This window comes from Ascaphus truei, chromosome 18, assembly GCF_040206685.1.
Source record: "Ascaphus truei isolate aAscTru1 chromosome 18, aAscTru1.hap1, whole genome shotgun sequence".
Lineage (NCBI taxonomy): Eukaryota > Metazoa > Chordata > Amphibia > Anura > Ascaphidae > Ascaphus > Ascaphus truei.
Window position 1 is genome coordinate 7,580,685 of NC_134500.1, and position 18,385 is coordinate 7,599,069.

Sequence of the window (18,385 nt, forward strand, 5' to 3'; positions counted from 1 at the left end):
CAAAAGGTCGAGCCAGCTGTCTGAGTAGGGTATTACCGGCTCTGCACTTCTGTAACCCAGGCCGTGCTGATAAGCAGTGTAATGCGGCAGGCGTAAGCCATGTTAAAATGGATTTGAAACAAAAGGTCACACTGTGTGCTCATTTGCATGTCATTACCCAGAATCCCTGACTACAGCGGAAGAACTGTATGCAAAAGAGATACAGGGAAGGGCAGGGTTGCAGACATGCCCGAGACATGTGAATAAGCTCACACGTGGGGTTTTTATTTGCTTGTGAATGAGATATTGTAAGACCAATAGTGCAAGTATTTGCAGGTTCTGTCCCCCAACCCCCCCCCCCCAAATATAAAGGAGTTTTAATTCTATAGATGGACGCCTTCAAAAACATGAGTACGCGTGTGCGTATAGCGTTCAAAGGGAGAGTCCATACACTAAAATTAGTGAACGGATCTTTCTAAACTTCGTAGGTTTCTTCAAGGACAGAAGGAGGGTTGGAAAGCTCTGAACTAGAACTTCATGCAAGGAGAATTTGTGCGGGTCCGATAACCTGCTACAAATCCGCTTTCCTCCGGCACCAATAGATACTAGAATTTTCAACTGTATACGTACACAAGCAACCTAAACACATCAGGACTTCAACAGCCTTATTATACAACGCAGGCTCGCCGCTTAATTATTATTCTGATTTATAAAAAAATAGTGTTTATTTATATTATTTATAAAATAATGTGTTACCAGGAAGTAATACATTGAGACCTACGGCTCGTTTTCAAGTATGTCCTGGGCACAGAGTTATAACAATACACGTTAACATAAGTGAACACAGGGTTATACATTATATACCAGACATTGCATGCACAGTTAGAGATAATATATATATTATGGGCGTATGTAACAGTTACAGACCAGATTAAAATGTGAGACAGCTTTAGTTTTCAAAGAACTTAGACTGGTGGCGGCTGTGAGAGTCTCCGGGAGACTGTTCCAGTTGCGAGGTGCACGGTAAGAGAAGGAGGAGCGGCAGGATACCTTGAACCTTGGGGCCGTGAGGTTAATGACGCTTTAATGTGCCTGGTTTCAAACGAAGCTAAACCCAATATACGGGACTGAAGGTTTAGGCTCCGGACGACAGCCTGCTGCACGCGCTAAAGGTAGCGAGACCCAAAAACTTCAGCGAACCCACAGTGTCAAAAGGGTCACCGCTTTACAATGTACTGCATGCCCTTCTGGCACTTACCGGGTTAAAAAGGAGCACCTGCTCAGGAACCATACAAATTAAAATCAACTGAAGCAAGGACTTCCTTATGCAGTGAATGGAAGTGTCAGGCACATTCCCCGACCCCCTTCCCCATCTCCATTCCCCGACCCCCTTCCCCATCTCCATTCCCCGACCCCCTTCCCCATCTCCATTCCCCGACCCCCTTCCCCATCTCCATTCCCCGACCCCCTTCCCCATCTCCATTCCCCGACCCCCTTCCCCATCTCCATCTCCATTCCCCGACCCCCTTCCCCGACTCCCCCGCAGGCGATGCACAGCTACTTATCCAGAGCACGTTGTTCTAAGGATTTCAAACAAACTGCTTTTTAATGATTTGCTTTACAAATCAGAGGGAATCCCTTGTGAAATAGGCAACGCGTTAATAACTGTATTTATTCTCCCAGCTGCAAAGGAATCCATTCCCTTCAGTTACACGAAATTAAATCCTACATGTACTTGGATTTTATGGTGTGTGGAGCGCTTCCTTGACACTGGATATAAATGTCACAGCCAATTCACAACCATTCTGGTACAACTTTTATTTTCACCATATCCAGAGAAAGCTTCTTCCCCTCCCTTCTGAATGTACCATTTTCTTTACGTTTTCAACTAACCTCCCCTTCCAAGACAGCCAGCATGATGGGGATCTAGGAAAGAAACCCCGTACAAAACAAATGACCACGTGAAACCGGAATAAGAAAATACGTATTTTTGGCCACGCAGCCTTGTACAATGCCTGCAGTATTTACTTTATCAAACGGCCAGCTAGAGGTTCATTCTGGTCATTTGTCTGTGCCTTTAATTTGTGAAAAGGCTGTGGGGTGGCATGCGGTATATATGGGGATACTCTGCATCATTATGCACTGTCAGGAAAGGTTTAATACAGCCTTTCAGAAAAGCACAATGCCCCTTTAATATTGGTTAAATAACAAAAAACAGGAGGTGTTCCCAGTTTTCTGACTGAGTCATTGTACAGAAAGAGCTTCTGTAGCGATCACTTATCGCAAGATAACTTGAATTCAATATCCTTCCTAGGAGCGAGCGAGTGAGTGTGTGGCAGAGGGCAAGCAGAGGGTTTGGACAATGCGAGCTTTGTAAAGTCTTCTGGATTGTTTCCCCCCTTCCTCTTACTAACCCGTATCCTGACTGATATCCATTTACAGCTGAAGGAAAGACTGGGATTGAATGATTCATTAATGGAGATTAGTTTAACCCTTTCCCCGCACAGAGCAGTTGGGTGCCTAAATGGTGCCCCTATTCCACGTATCCATCAATAAAACCACCTTCGGACAAAATTATTTAAGAGGAATTGGCCTCCTTAAAGAGTCGGAGTTTTGACCATTTTAATTGGGGTCTCGGCACACCAAGTTATAAACTAATTAAACAAAAAAAAAAAAAGCTTATAGCTGGCAGATTTGGGCAAGTTACCCAGATAGTGACACCTTAAACAGTTACTTAAGTCGTAAGAGTGACACCCATTTAAAAAAGGTGCCAACCCTTGTTATCTGGAAAGTGTAATGCATTAGGTCACTAGCTGAGAGTATCTGGGCATATGCTGCGACTCACATTTAACATTTGCATTGCATATTGACATTCTGAGATTCAAAACCTATGCCAGACTGGGTGTAGTGTATAAGGACAAATCCTCCCTAAACCCGCTGGCCAGATAGGGCATCCCACAGCAGATGCCAACACCAATTATAGATTGGGGGGGGGGGGGGGGCAGTTTATGGTATATCACCCCAAACTCACCTTAGCAAACTAGACACCCTCTACAACTCAATATGCCATTTTGTCCTACAATGCAACTACAACTCACATCACTGCGAAATGCTCAAAGAAATAGGTTGGCCATCCCTCGAGTCAAGATAAGGTCATTTCTTTCGGTCTTGCCTTAAAATACTTTCTGAACAAGCTCCTCACCCCTACCACACGCAGCACTCATCTCAGATCTGACTCCAAAAGACTGTTCACGGTCCCGAGGTTCAAAGAATCCGGCCGCTACACCTGTTCCATGCCCTTTACTGTAACTCCGGTTCCATGCCCTATATTGTAACTCCTGTTCCATGCCCTTTATTGTAACTCCTGTTCCATGCCCTATATTGTAACTCCTGTTCCATGCCCTTCATTGTAACTCCTGTTCCATGCCCTTCATTGTAACTCCTGTTCCATGCCCTTCATTGTAACTCCTGTTCCATGCCCTTCATTGTAACTCCTGTTCCATGCCCTTCATTGTAACTCCTGTTCCATGCCCTTTATTGTAACTCCTGTTCCATGCCCTTCATTGTAACTCCTGTTCCATGCCCTTCATTGTCACTCCTGTTCCATGCCCTTCATTGTCACTCCTGTTCCATGCCCTGCATTGTCACTCCTGTTCCATGCCCTGCATTGTCACTCCTGTTCCATGCCCTGCATTGTCACTCCTGTTCCATGCCCTGCATTGTCACTCCTGTTCCATGCCCTGCATTGTCACTCCTGTTCCATGCCCTGCATTGTCACTCCTGTTCCATGCCCTTTATTGTAACTCCTGTTCCATGCCCTTTATTGTAACTCCTGTTCCATGCCCTTTACTGTAACTCCTGTTCCATGCCCTTTACTGTAACTCCTGTTCCATGCCCTTTACTGTAACTCCTGTTCCATGCCCTTTACTGTAACTCCTGTTCCATGCCCTTTACTGTAACTCCTGTTCCATGCCCTTTACTGTAACTCCTGTTCCATGCCCTTTACTGTAACTCCTGTTCCATGCCCTTTACTGTAACTCCTGTTCCATGCCCTTTACTGTAACTCCTGTTCCATGCCCTTTACTGTAACTCCTGTTCCATGCCCTTTATGCTCACCTTAGCAAACTAGACACCCTCTACAACTCAATATGCCATTTTGTCCTACAATGCAACTACAACTCACATCACTGCGAAATGCTCAAAGAACTAGGTTGGTCATCCCTCGAGTCAAGATAAGAAGGTCATTTCTTTCGGTCTTGCCTTAAAATACTTTCTGAACAAGCTCCTCACCCCTACCACACGCAGCACTCATCTCAGATCTGACTCCAAAAGACTGTTCACGGTCCCGAGGTTCAAAGAATCCGGCCGCTACACCTGTTCCATGCCCTTTACTGTAACTCCTGTTCCATGCCCTTCACTGTAACGCCTGTTCCATGCCCTGCATTGTCACTCCTGTTCCATGCCCTGCATTGTCACTCCTGTTCCATGCCCTGCATTGTCACTCCTGTTCCATGCCCTTTACTGTCACTCCTGTTCCATGCCCTTTACTGTCACTCCTGTTCCATGCCCTTTACTGTAACTCCTGTTCCATGCCCTTTACTGTCACTCCTGTTCCATGCCCTTTATTGTAACTCCTGTTCCATGCCCTTTATTGTAACTCCTGTTCCATGCCCTTTATTGTAACTCCTGTTCCATGCCCTTTATTGTAACTCCTGTTCCATGCCCTTTATTGTAACTCCTGTTCCATGCCCTTTATTGTAACTCCTGTTCCATGCCCTTTATTGTAACTCCTGTTCCATGCCCTTTATTGTAACTCCTGTTCCATGCCCTTTATTGTAACTCCTGTTCCATGCCCTTTATTGTAACTCCTGTTCCATGCCCTTTATTGTAACTCCTGTTCCATGCCCTTTATTGTAACTCCTGTTCCATGCCCTTTATTGTAACTCCTGTTCCATGCCCTTTATTGTAACTCCTGTTCCATGCCCTTTATTGTAACTCCTGTTCCATGCCCTTTATTGTAACTCCTGTTCCATGCCCTTTATTGTAACTCCTGTTCCATGCCCTTTATTGTAACTCCTGTTCCATGCCCTTCATTGTAACTCCTGTTCCATGCCCTAATCCCACACAGGCAACACATTCATCAGGAATGTTTCACGCTGGTTTCATATTTTAGCCCAGCGGTGGCCATCCAACCCCAGTCCTCAAGGATACCAACAGGTCATGTTTTCAGGATATCTCTGCTTCAGCACAGGTCACAATGACAGCCAAAAACTGCGCCTGTATATAAAACAAAGTTTACCAACAATCTTCTCACACGAGAGATTAGGAAACGAAATCACAACACTCAAAAGCATTTGGTTATTACGGGGATAAAGTTTTGTTTATTAAACCACAACCGGTATTTTTGTTCCCCTTCAACAGTGTCAATATTTCTTCCATTAAACATATCACTGCCATAATAATAATAATAATAATAACAATAATAATAAAACAACAACCACCATTATCTCCCCTTGGTCCTAGCACAGACTCTTCATTTAGATTTGTGGCCAAGAGTTCATCTTAAAATACCTTGCTTTGCGCCTTTCATACATTGCAAACCCCCTTCCCTCCCCCCAGCAGTGAAGTGGTTAAATGGCCACGATGAGGTGGGAGGGGGAATATGCCCATCATACTATACAAGTACACACCTCTGAAACAGAGACGCAGAATTACTTTATTCACAGGCCACCTTGTTCAGCACTCCTGTGCGAGACCTGAGTCAGCGAGTGGTAAATCAAACAGGCATTTTAACACCAGGCTCCCAGCCATGCTCCCTCAACCTTTGCAGACTTGTTAGGGAGGCTTGCTAAGGTGGTTATGTGTGCGTGGGTATGGCTTTGCGTGGGTATTTTACAGTCTACATTTATTAAAGCATTGGGCACATCTTTATACTGGTTTTCTTTATAGACCATTTCAGCCATACTGATGGGGAACCGATTTCTAAAACAAAAGATACTACAAAAAGGAAGTTGAATTATCAGTTTATAAGAAGGAGTCCTGATACCCTGGGGGTGAAATCAAAAAGTAATGTTTCTCTGTGGCCCCCGGGACATCACACCTGCCACTTTTTAATACGAGCCGTATAACACATTACATACAGGTCATTTCCAAGGCTGCACGGTCACTTTACTGCCAGTTCAATGTAACTTACTCTACTTAATGCCCATTGGCAGCAGTGGGGTTAAGAAAATATTAGGGATAAATGAAGGGTTAGTTCTTGGAGATGCTCAATGTTATTTTGGTGCATTGGGATATAGGACAAAATTAAAAATGTAAGAAATTGGCATCTTAATTTTTTTTTTTTAACGATTTAAATCTTTCTGTAGCGATTAATTATAATCTTTAGCCAATATATTTATGTGCTGATCTCTAGGTTTTAGAATAAATACTTTATTTATAAATAAATAAATTGGAGAGTGATCATTAAGCAGCCTTGTAATGGATAAGTGCAGGTATGTGATCAGTACAATTGAGAGCGGCCTGTCATTTAATCTGGCAGGACGGGGAACAGGAATGCACTTTTAGGAGTATTCAGCAACACCAACAAGGGTTTCAGAAGCAGTTTGTAAGCTTTTTAGTTAAGGGCCCCAAGCACTGAACATAAAAACGTCAGACAAAAGCAAAAAGTTAAGGAAATTACTCGTGCAGTTTTACAAAAGTAACAGTCTGACGTGCAAAGTATTTAGATCCAATGCACAGGTGGGCAACTCCTGTCCTCAAGGGCCACCAACAGGTCAGGTTTTCAGGATATCCCTGCTTCAGCACAGGTGCTTCAGGCAAAGACTGAGCCTCGGATTGAGCCACCTTTGCTGAAGCAGGGACTGATTGAGCCACTTGTGCTGAAGCTGGAATATCCTTAAAACCTGACCTGTTGGTGGCCCTTGACTGGAGTTGCCCATCCCTGATCTAATGTGTCACAGCAGCATTTTAGTAGCAACACATGTTAAAATGAAATCCCTGCTGCCTTAGACAGAGTGCTTTGTATCGAGGCCCAAGTAGGTTATTCTGGGGGCAAAACCAAATACAGCCGTTCCTTGCCTATCCGACCTAATGCGCCCCGCAAAACTGCCGTCGGATAGCGGACCGCGGGTCCACGTTAATCCGTGGCTGTGAGTGTCGGATAAGCGGTTCCGATGTCAGATAAGGCGTCCAGCGGATTGCATTATGTGGTGTCGGATAAGGCATTCGATGGACAGCGGGACGTCGGACACACAGGACCACCTGTACATCAAAGCCCCTACGCCAACGCATTGAATGCTGAAGGGGATACAATGTTCCTACCCAACTATAGCCATAAGCATATATAAGCATGTATATTCAGAACCCATCACGATAAAAAAAAACCTCATTACCAACGTTAGTGCTGGCGAGGGGAGCGCCACGTGCGGAAATAATGAACTGAACTTTGCAGTGGGCACAAAAACGTTAAACCACCTCCACAGGGGGGCAGATTGCATTTTTGTAAAGATTAAGCGTGACCCCTTAGGAACGGTTCACAGAGCGAGTTAATGGCAAGGCTGGGCTTTCCTTGTGACACTGCACCCCCGCCTATCCCATTTTGGCCTCACTTGATTTGCAGCGTTCTTCCCTTCTCCGTACTGCCATCCAATCTCGCCGCAGGAGTCTCTCGGGGGTCTTCAAATGCGAGGCAAGAAAGACCTGATTCAGGGCCCGAGCACCGCAGAGCCATTAATAGAAAGGTACAGCTAATTGGCTATAAATAACACTGGGAGGTGAACACCTTCACCGTTGTACGTTATGCTAATAAGATGCTATGCAGAAGAGTTCATACAATGGACGGATACAGGAATGTTGGGCTACAGCAGGGGCAACAGGCTACTCATCACATTGAGATTCTCCAGCACAGAGGCAATCTAAAAAGAATTACAAAAAATGGGTGGTTGGCAACAACAGAGAGAGAGTCAAGTCATCAGCAGCTGCCCCCAGCATTAGATACCAGCTGTTATGGTAGAAGATGGGAACAGAAAATTGAAGCCCGTTATGCCCGCGCACACCAGACGCAAGGTGCCGTGCCTTATTGACCTAAACCGCTGGTTATGTAAAAGTCCTGCTGGCGTGGAATCTGCATGTTAAGTCCCCGAAAATGTGATTTAAATATGGTGGCCAGCTGCTCGTGTGTCCGTGCAGATACCGAAGGGTAAAAAGTCAAGGATTCATGTAATAAGTAAGGCTTCCTCTTGAGCTCAACTAAAAATGTGTTTGTCTGCAACAAAGGAACAACCAAATAAGCACGTGAGGCCACAATCTGGGGTAACACCACGAAGCAGCAGTAACCATTCTGATAACCACGACACTGATCAGAGGGAGCCATATTTACAGTATCCCCATGGACACGTGTGCAAGTTCTTTTTATTTTTGGGGAGGTTTCCAGAAAAAAAAAAACCGCAGTTTACTCAACTGGCACTTTTTCAACTGGCACTTTTTCGTTTAACAGTGCAGTTCGACTAATCACAGGAATGGTTTGAACACAACAAAAAAAAATTAAAAATCCCAGCATAAAACCAAGTTAAAAACTACACAGAAGGAGGAAAACAAATATAAAATGTAATAATCAGATATTACATACTTTAAATCCGTTTTGAATGTTTTTGTAACGTCCTTTTATATGTTCGGTTACACGGCTTACAAAAAAAAAATGTAAGTAGAAGCCAACAAATAACGAAAAGTGGGCGATTTAAAAAAAATAAAAAATTGACTAGTCTGATTTTTTTTTTTAAACAGTTACAGATCGCTACCTTCAAAAACCATGATCAAGATGTTTGCCACTTTAACACTGTGACATCAGAGGGGTCAGCAGCATACTCGGGTCGCTCGTCCCTCGGTCAGCAAAGAGGTCAGAGAAGTGGTCAACGGCAGAGCGGGATAAAGCCACTCGTGTGGCAGGAAGAACCCGTACAGTTCTGATTGGCCTGAACCTCGATGCAAATTCAGAGCGGTCTTCTCCAAACCCCGCAGGCATATACAGTAGTTCTGTTCAGCCTTCCCTTGACCCGTCCTTTGGCCCCGTCTTTCACATATGGACAACACATGCAGGCAACGATAATGCCCCGTACACACCCACTAGGAAACTCTGCCACGGTTTGGTTAACAGAATTATGCAGATGAGCAGAAACTAGAACAGAACATTAGAGGGAAATAAAATGATCGGCGATGTTTGTATCGGGGGTCTTTCAGTAGGTTTGGTATTTTTATTAAAATCTCCAAATAATTGCTCCGCCAGTTGACCCTGCGTGGGAAGCTTTGGGGACGCGGTGAATACCAAAATCCCTTTTCTACGTATGAAGCGGCCCGTGAGATGGGGATGGAGGGAAAAGCAAGGAGTCTGCTGAAGCACTGGAATAATGTATCCCATTTCAGCCAGTCAGTGCTTAGGCAGAGCGAATATTTTATGCACACATTTCATGCCTATCATGCCAATAGCGCATTACAAAAACAACACAATGCTTTACAGAGGGTTTCATTGTAGCGGCACACCCCTAGTAACCACCACCATTAATTCTCTCTCAGGAGTAGCCAACTCCAGTCTTCGAAGACTGCACCACCTGTGCTGAAGCAGGGATATCCTGAAAACCTGACCTGTTGGTGGCACTCGAGGACTGGCGTTAGCCATCCCTGCACTAACCCCAGTGCACAAATTCACCAACACACACACAGGACAACCATACTGTACATAATATAACCACACTGATATACACAGATATGCACAAACATGTGCAAAGACGCACGGACACGCCTGTAAGCTGCTGAAATTAGAACTCTGCTCTTTTTTGCCTGCGCCTGCTGTTCACCTGAGAAGTGAGACGCTTTGTACGCACTTACAATTACAAATAAAACCAGGGCTCCGTAATTACTGCTAAGGAAATGTTTTCACACCTGTCCAGCATTCCAAGACTAATCTAAATACATTTTCCCACTGCTTTTAATGATTAGACTTTTTATTCATCTCACCCTTGCTGTGCCGGAAAGGAATGAAAGGCAGACTCCCCTCCATCCAGCACAGGAGCTCAACGTCTGTAAGGACATGTTAAATAAAAAATAACCACATTCATACACAGCGCAAAACACTGGGCATCTTGCATGCTCACATTTAATAACGCCTCAAAGAATACTTTTACTGGTGATGCCAAGAGTATGACAATAAAAATAAATGCGTATGTTCTGTGGTCAATCCACTTTCCGTACAATTAAAGTCAAGAGAAATTTGCACTTTAGCAATAGAAAGCGTGAATGCCTCTTTAACACGGACACTGCAGCGGAAGCCAGAGAGATACATACTGCAGAGGAGTTACCCAGAGAATTAGTCAAGATTAGCTTCAGTCCATGCCAGTTTAATTAACTATGGATTAGAGTTGGGCTGGAGGTTCGTAAAGACGTTTAGCTCGAGGGGGGAAATGCCGAAACCTTCTCCATGTGGGTATGAACAGTTCGGCACTGCAAAGTGCTTTGGCTCCTCTGACATTTGGCATTTGAATCCAGGGTCCCATATAACAACAAAGGAAACGTACTCAGGCTTCAAGTCTAATGCACGTGTAAATAAAAAAACGTTTTTGGAGCTTTTCAGGCCTCAACGCACAGGAAATTCCACGGGGTATGCCTCCCAGCCTACTTTAGTCCTAAGCGGATGTAGGGGTACGAATGCTGCAATGATTTCCACGCTGCATTGATATGGGTGGAAGAATCTCAAAACAAAAAATTGCAAAGAGGCTCTGTACATAGCATCTTTAAACATGCCAACAAAAATTATTTTAATGAAGGATTTCATTTAAAGTTTGAGATTGGGATAAAAAGGCGAAATTCTAAAACAAGTGAAGCAGTTCTACTTAAACCGTCTAAAAAAATAAATAATGAATGAAATAAAATACATCTTTACTTATAGAAACAGTCTGTGAGCCAGAAGACGGTGTCTTCAGGGAGCGTTCAGGTGAAATGCAACAAGTGGGGTGTGTTTATATTCTGGTTAAACCCCCTGTGTATTGTGTACATGTCTGTGCATACTGCCCCTCTGATATAAGGGGCAATAACACAGTTGTGCCTTTGTACATGGGAATATCTTGCAGCACATTACATTGCACGTGAAGTATAACTTCTCACATTTCTTAAAGCAGCAGCTAGTGTGTAAAAAGGTCACGGTGTGAAAAACACACACCGAACGCTCAAATACTGCACAGCCGTGCATCTACAGCCACACAATGCCCCTACACTTCAGCAAAAATCCCTTCCAGAAGTTCCCACCCTAGCCAGGACTGCCGCACTGATCTAAGCCAGTTAAGGTCTTGATAGTTTAACTCATTCAAGCAGCAGCACATGCAAATTACGTTAGCATTTTGTGTTTATATAAAACAACTCCTCTTGCCGATTCCAATGCGGTTTCTTTTTTTAATCGGATGCTTCATGTAGTAGACATAAGTGGTTCAAATATTAAGTGTCTGGGAGATTTAAATGGAGGTCCTCCCAGAACTCCGTGCAGTCTAAAGGTTACCATGGTAACCTCGGAAGGCAGACATGGAGAAGTCATTTATTACACGAAAAAATAAAGTAAAAATGAGCATGACATGTCGGGAAGCGATATTCCGACATTACAGGCGTTCAACGCAAACGCTCTTGTATATGTATCAATTTATTTATACAACACCAACCTTGTACTCAGCGCTTTGCAGGATGACTCGGTAAATAAAGGACAAACAATGGGGACACGTGCCACGGAGAGAAGAAAAAAAAACCACATGGGAGATGGGAGGGGATTGCAGCTTGAACTCCTGGGTTGCCAGAGGGTTAATAAGGTAGGCCCCTAAAGCAGTTAACTCAGGGGTACTCAACTCCAGTCGCCAGAGCACCTACCAACAGGTCAGGTTTTCATGGTATCCCTGCTTCAGCACAGGTGGCGCAAGCTGTCCCAGCTTCAGCACATGTGGCTCAATCAGAGGCCCAGTCAAAGACCTAGCCTCTGATTGAGCCACCTGTGCCGAAGCAGTGATATCCCACAAACCTGACCCATTTGGTGAGAGTCTTGGATGATTACCGTTGATTCCCCAAGTTAACTATTTAGTCTCCAGGAGAGCCCACCCTCACACTAGGCCCGCTATATTCCTGTTTGGATGGGGCAGGAGTGAATACTGTACGTGCGGAGAGAGGACTTGCGCCCCGTCCCTCCCCGCTCCTACAAAATGTGTATTTGCATGCCCAGGAAAGCGGCCAACGCTAATTATAGTTCAGCGCGCAGGAGCCAAAGAGCGGAGTTGTTACAAACAGGCCTTGTACCTGTCCAGAGCTGTAACAAGGCTCGGTCTGTGAGAGAGACGGCCTCCGTAGGGCAGCAGAGTAAACATGCTTTTTCTTGCTACCCTCGGAATTTGCCTCGCGCTCGCTCTCCTCGTTCAATTCCCCAGCTACCGACACATGAAAGTCTGCTCTTGGTTGGGCCTCTGGTTTATTCAATGACTCCTTCAGTCCAAGAACTCCAAAATGTTGTTTTCTTAGTAGTACCAAGGACACAAACAAACAAGAAGTCTGTAGTCAAGAACACATCCCAACTAGGACGGGTCGTTAAAACAAACAGCCCTCTTCATTTGGAGAGGTTCGGACTTCTAAAAGGAACCAAATGAACGGGATCAGCCTTACAAAAAAAGAAATGACACTAAGTTAAACCATTTACTACCAGAGGCGTCCTAAACACGCACTGCTCTGCAGGTTTCAAGATTCATTTATAGGCCTAATCTTGATAATCTAACGCGGGGGAGGGCGGTCTACGCGCAGCCTCGCCGCCCGCGGGGGAGGGCGGTCTACGCGCGGCCTCGCCGCCCGCGGGGGAGGGCGGTCTACGCGCAGCCTCGCCGCCCGCGGGGGAGGGCGGTCTACGCGCGGCCTCGCCGCCCGCGGGGGAGGGCGGTTTAGGCGCGGCCGTGCCACTGGTGTCAATCTGGAACGGAAAAGAATATATAGTTTTACAATTAGGCTTTAAAAACAGAGCTGTTAACTTAAGAAAAGGGAAGGGGAACATTAAAAGGGAGATACACGACAACCCAAAAAGGAGCATGTTTTTGTTCATGTTGATTTACAAGTCAGCTTATGCTATGAAGCGAGACTTTGCAATTATAGAGAGAGATAGGGGTGTGTGTGTGGTGTGTTGTGTATTGTGTATTTATTCCCTTCCTGCAACCTTTATCTGCAGACACTTATGTGTCCCACACACACTTAAAGGCTTCTGCTCTCCAGAGCGTTAAGATGATAATCTCCACCTTCCTGACAGTCAGAATTTCTGGTAAAGCTTTTCCCAGGCTCCAGCAGCTGAATGCAGACAAGCCCTTCCAGACAGCCGGGGTCGGGATAAGCCTGAACTCGCAGGAAGTAAGCATGGACGGACAGCTTCCTAGGATCAGGCAGGGATAATGTGTCAGGCTGGAACTAAGCCGCCCCCTAATTTTGTTTAGTAAACTTGGGACCTTCAAGGTCACGCAGTGCCATGAGTAAGCAGCCAGTGGCCGTCCCAGACTACACACCAGGGGTTGGCAACTCCAATCCTCAAGGGCCACCAACAGGTCAGGTTATCCCTGCTTCAGCACAGGTGGCTCAATATTCGCAGGGATATCACAAATACCCGGCCTGTTGGTCTTCCTTGAGAACTGTCGTGCCCACCCCTGCTATACATAGCAGGTATCCTGTTCAGCACAAAGCAGAGCATTCACTTACAGAGACATCTAACATTGATCTCTTTCCACCATCTAGTTACAGGGGATCCTGCGCTGAAGTGCAGTGCGGTTCAATCAATTTACGCCAGTGCGCAACTTTTTGGAGTACAGATATTACTTTGTGCACCTTCATTTTCTCCCCATTAGCTGTAGACTTGTTGCAATGTACATTTAAATATCACAACAGCCGGGCACAACGCCGTGTAGAACCCCTCCCCCTGCGTTCTGCATCGTGTGATGTTCCGGGGTTAAGGGTCGCAGCTTTCATTTGAAACGCAAGCCTTTATGAAACATGCCAATAGCCGTGATGGACGAACAGGTGGTCTCTCCTTACAGCACGTGGAATATACCTCATTACACTGCCACAAAAGGTGTCAGGACAGGGGTGGCCCATTGCAGTCCTCAAGACCACCCAACAGGTCAGGCACAGGTGGCTGACTCAGTCAGAGACTGAGCCACCTGTGCTGAAGCAGAGAGATCCTGAAAACCTGACCTGTTTAGGGGGGTTGCAGTGATCTTGAGGACTGGAGTTGAGAACCCCTAGATTAGAGGGCATAAAGATGGTTATTCATTAAGCTGCGATCATGTAGCTCAGGGCACTATTGCACGAAAACTCTGATGTGTCCCGATCGGCACTATCGCAGTTTCGTGAATTTTGAGAGTCCGTGCTTCTAGTTTTTGAAGAGTCCCAAAACACCTGTTCTTCTGTGGCACTGCCCTACACCCCCATGTGAACCAAAATTAAGAACCTAATTAGTGACATTTGCAATCTGCTTCAGGCTCGTCAGGCAATTAAGAGGTTAATTTCACCTTTTTGAGGCGAGAGGTTAATATACCAACTGACCGAAGACCTTGTGCATTCCTACGTCCCGTGCTTCGGCATTGGGAGTGTTCACAAAAAGGCAGAGCGATCTGTTATCGCCTCAAGGAGATTCGATTAGTCGGATCAAGAAGCAATTCCCGCATTGCCTCATTACGAGACGCCTGGAACCGCTGGAAATCGGGCGCCACATTCCTCCCTTTAGCATTTGTCTTCATTAAGAAGCGAAATGCATCATTGCTCCTTATCCAGCCGCACGCAATGAGGGATTAGCCTTTGCTGACCCGGCACGTCGATTAATCCGGTGTGCTCCGTAACCCCTCGGTACTGGGTGGCTGCTCCCTGCGTTGAAATGGAACGAGATGGTGGAGACGTCCAGCACAGGAAGGGTCACCAGCCACCGAGACAGAATTTATCTGCTGAGAAATCCGCTTAAAAAGTGATGACTAAGAACTGGACTTTGGACTGGTAAAAACGACGAAAAAAATATTGTTTTACAGCAATTAAGTATCAAGATGCCTCCAAACTGATCCTGTGAACCCGGGCTGCAGCGGCCTGTACACGATGTGAAGCTGGCACGGCGGAGATCACCCCAAAAAGGGCCACATGTTCCTTTCATTATTGACAGACACCTGAATCACTTCCAGAACCCAGTCTTGTGTTTGGATTGGTCATTTACTGCTCTACAATATATTAAGTACTAGAGCAGGGGTGGCCAACACTCAAGGGCCCCCCCATCATTGCTTCAGCACAGGTGGCTCAGTCTTCCACTGAGCCGATTGAGCCATCTGGGCTGATGCTGGGATATCCTGAAAACCTGACCTGTTGGGGGCCCTTGAGGATTGGAGTTGCCCACCCCTGTACCAGAGCTACAGTCTTATGTCCTTGCAAATGTTGCAGGAACACCAATTTTGGGAGCCAAAGCCCACAGCTAAAAATCAGTGTTCTGAAACCGCCAATTTCCCCAACTCTCGACCCTGTGACCACAACCATAAAATTTACTTCAAACCTTTTGTGACACTATTGGGGACGGTATCATATTCTTCTGCACGACTCTGCTAGTGATGGGGTGTTGGGGCTCACGTCCTAATGAGGCATGCAAGCTAATGTACTCCAACAGTTAGAACTAGGACCAAACTATTGGCCATTCAACAGATTAACTGCGTGTGAACGGTGCCTATGTAAAAAAACATTTATAAATAACTATATATTAACACTGAGTTCATGGCAACTAAAGGGACTCCTTCATTTTTCAACATCTCTTTTGATGAGCTCTATAATCTAAATACATCTAGTTTTTCTGCTTTATGAACATGGACAGTCTCCGGTCAGCATGCGCCCGAGGGCCTGCTATGCCAGACTACCCCTTTCAAAAACGTGGTACTGCGTTTAGCAACCGGAATGTAAACACACAATAATCACGTGACACGTCATCACTTTTACCATGTTTTATGATGTCATATTTTAGACCTTTGCAGGTGCATTCCAGAAGAAAATGTTAGGAAATGGATTTCCAAACAAGAGATTATTAGTGCAATTCTATAACCCCCGCAGTGGTGCATACACCGTTCAAGTTACTTTTGTAGAAACGATAGATATAGATATATATATTTTATTTTTGGAGTGGAACTTCCCAATATTGTCGGCCTCTGGATTTGCCTCTTTGCTTGCAAGCATAGCAGAGCTCTAACTGGGAGCCCACCAAAGTACTCCGTGTAGAACAGGGGGGGCTCCCCTCCAGTCCTCAAGCCCCACTAAAAAGGTCAGGTTTGTAGGCTAACTCTGCTTCAGCACAGCTATCCTTAAAATCTGACCTGTGGTTGGGGGGGGGGGAGGGGAGAGAGAGGGGCTGAAGACTGGAATGGAGCCCCCTGGTGTAGAGGATGATCCTACTTCATATATCTTATTCATTTGCTTCAGTCTGAACTTGGAAACACAGTCTCTAGATATCAGTTTACACAGAGCCAGGTTAGCCCCCCAACGCAGCAGCATGTAACACTGCACACTGAGGGATATTTCATGGTGTGCGTGTAACACTGCACACTGCGGGATATTTCATGGTGTGCGTGTAACACTGCACACTGCGGGATATTTCATGGTGTGCGTGTAACACTGCACACTGCGGGATATTTCATGGTGTGCGTGTAACACTGCACACTGCGGGATATTTCATGGTGTGCGATCTTTACTGGCTTTTGGTTTGAATGGGAAAATCTCAGTTAAAAAAAAACCTTAAGATACTTTATTACTTTCATTTTTAATAAACCTTTTATTCTCTTTATCATAGATACATAGTAGATGAGGTTGGAAGATGTATGTACATCGAGTTCAACCTATCATGTCTGTTCTTTATTTCTATCTTAAGGATCTCCGAGATATTTCCTAGATTATGTGGAATAATGGCGGCGGCCTTTTATCCAAGGGTCACACCAATGGCGACGGCCTTTTATCCAAGGTTCACACCAATGGCGACGGCCTTTTATCCAAGGGTCACACCAATGGCGACGGCCTTTTATCCAAGGGTCACACCAATGGCGGAGGCCTTTTATTCAAGGGTCACACCAATGGCGGACGGCCTTTTATCCAAGGGTCACACCAATGGTGGACGGCCTTTTAACGTTTAATGTAACTAAAAACCTCAGTTCCAACCCTGGTGGTCTCAAGACATTTCTGTTCAGGCTCCCCCCACCTTCCCACATGTATACCCAGACACCTCTGCTGCAGAGGGGTGCTCCATTTGTGTTCCGGCTATATCAGGGGGGGCGGGCATGTCCGGTCCTCAAGGGCCACCAACAGGTCAGCTTTTCAGGATATTCCTGCTTCAGCTCAGGTGGTGCAGTCGTTGACAGCCACCTGCGCTGAAGCAAGGATATGTTGAGAACCTGACCGTGGCCCTTGATGACCCGGAGTTGTCCATCCCTTTCCTACATGAATTGGTTGTGATCTCTACCTGCCCCCAGACAGGGCCCTTCTTACAAATATAAAATGATAACCCCCCCCCCCCTTCCCAAGAGAAGACCCAACCACATGAAGTGGTTAAATATCAGTCGCCTGCACGCTGTTTAATAAAGATTTGGTATGGTCTTGCTGTAGCACTCCGGAGGCATCTGCTCAACGAAGCACAACATGGAGAGAATAGAGGAACGAGATTAGATGCTTCGTGCCCACATTTAAATATCAGAAAATCTAAAATAAGTCACATAATTCAGACACACACACCCAGCAGCCAGAGGCTACAATGGAGCTTTAAGCACATTCTAGTAGTTCTTGGGGCCCGTTGTAAATACCCAGAGCTTATCCAGCGACAGAAGTAGAGTGTCACAACCTCTATGGAGGTATAAGGGGGAGATATCGTGACGCACATGATACAGCCCAAGTTCCCTCAGGTGGTTTTTAAAGGGCAGAAGGAAAAGGCTTTTATCTCATAGGTGGAGTGAAAATAAGATTGCTCACGCCACTTCCTCAAGCCAAGCATTTTATTACTCGACATGAAACATACCAAACTGAAGTGAAGGTGAACCTGTTCCTGGTTCAGGTTTTAGTTAGCATAGGATGTACGGTTTGTGGATGATCTGAAGGGAGCTATCAAAGTTGGGGGTATTGGAGGGGGTGTGGGTTGGGGGTATTGGAGGGGAGTGGAGAAAGCAGAACTGTCTTTTTTTGTAAATGCATGGAGATCACCAGATCGCAAAAAACTCAACCGAGGTCGCGGCTCATTGATAATTCATGGGGATCAATGGCTATGTTGCAGAACATCACACTCCGTACAGAATATATGCATGCGTAACACATATTAGAGACACAGACACACACACACACACACACACAGACAGACACA

General features: G+C 45.6%; 1 protein-coding gene across 1 annotated transcript in view; it reads right to left on the reverse strand.

Annotated features, from left to right (window-relative positions):
- Window positions 1-18,385, reverse strand: part of CHSY1 (chondroitin sulfate synthase 1) — a 63,238-nt gene that overhangs the window by 33,354 nt on the left and 11,499 nt on the right. The window lies entirely within an intron of this gene.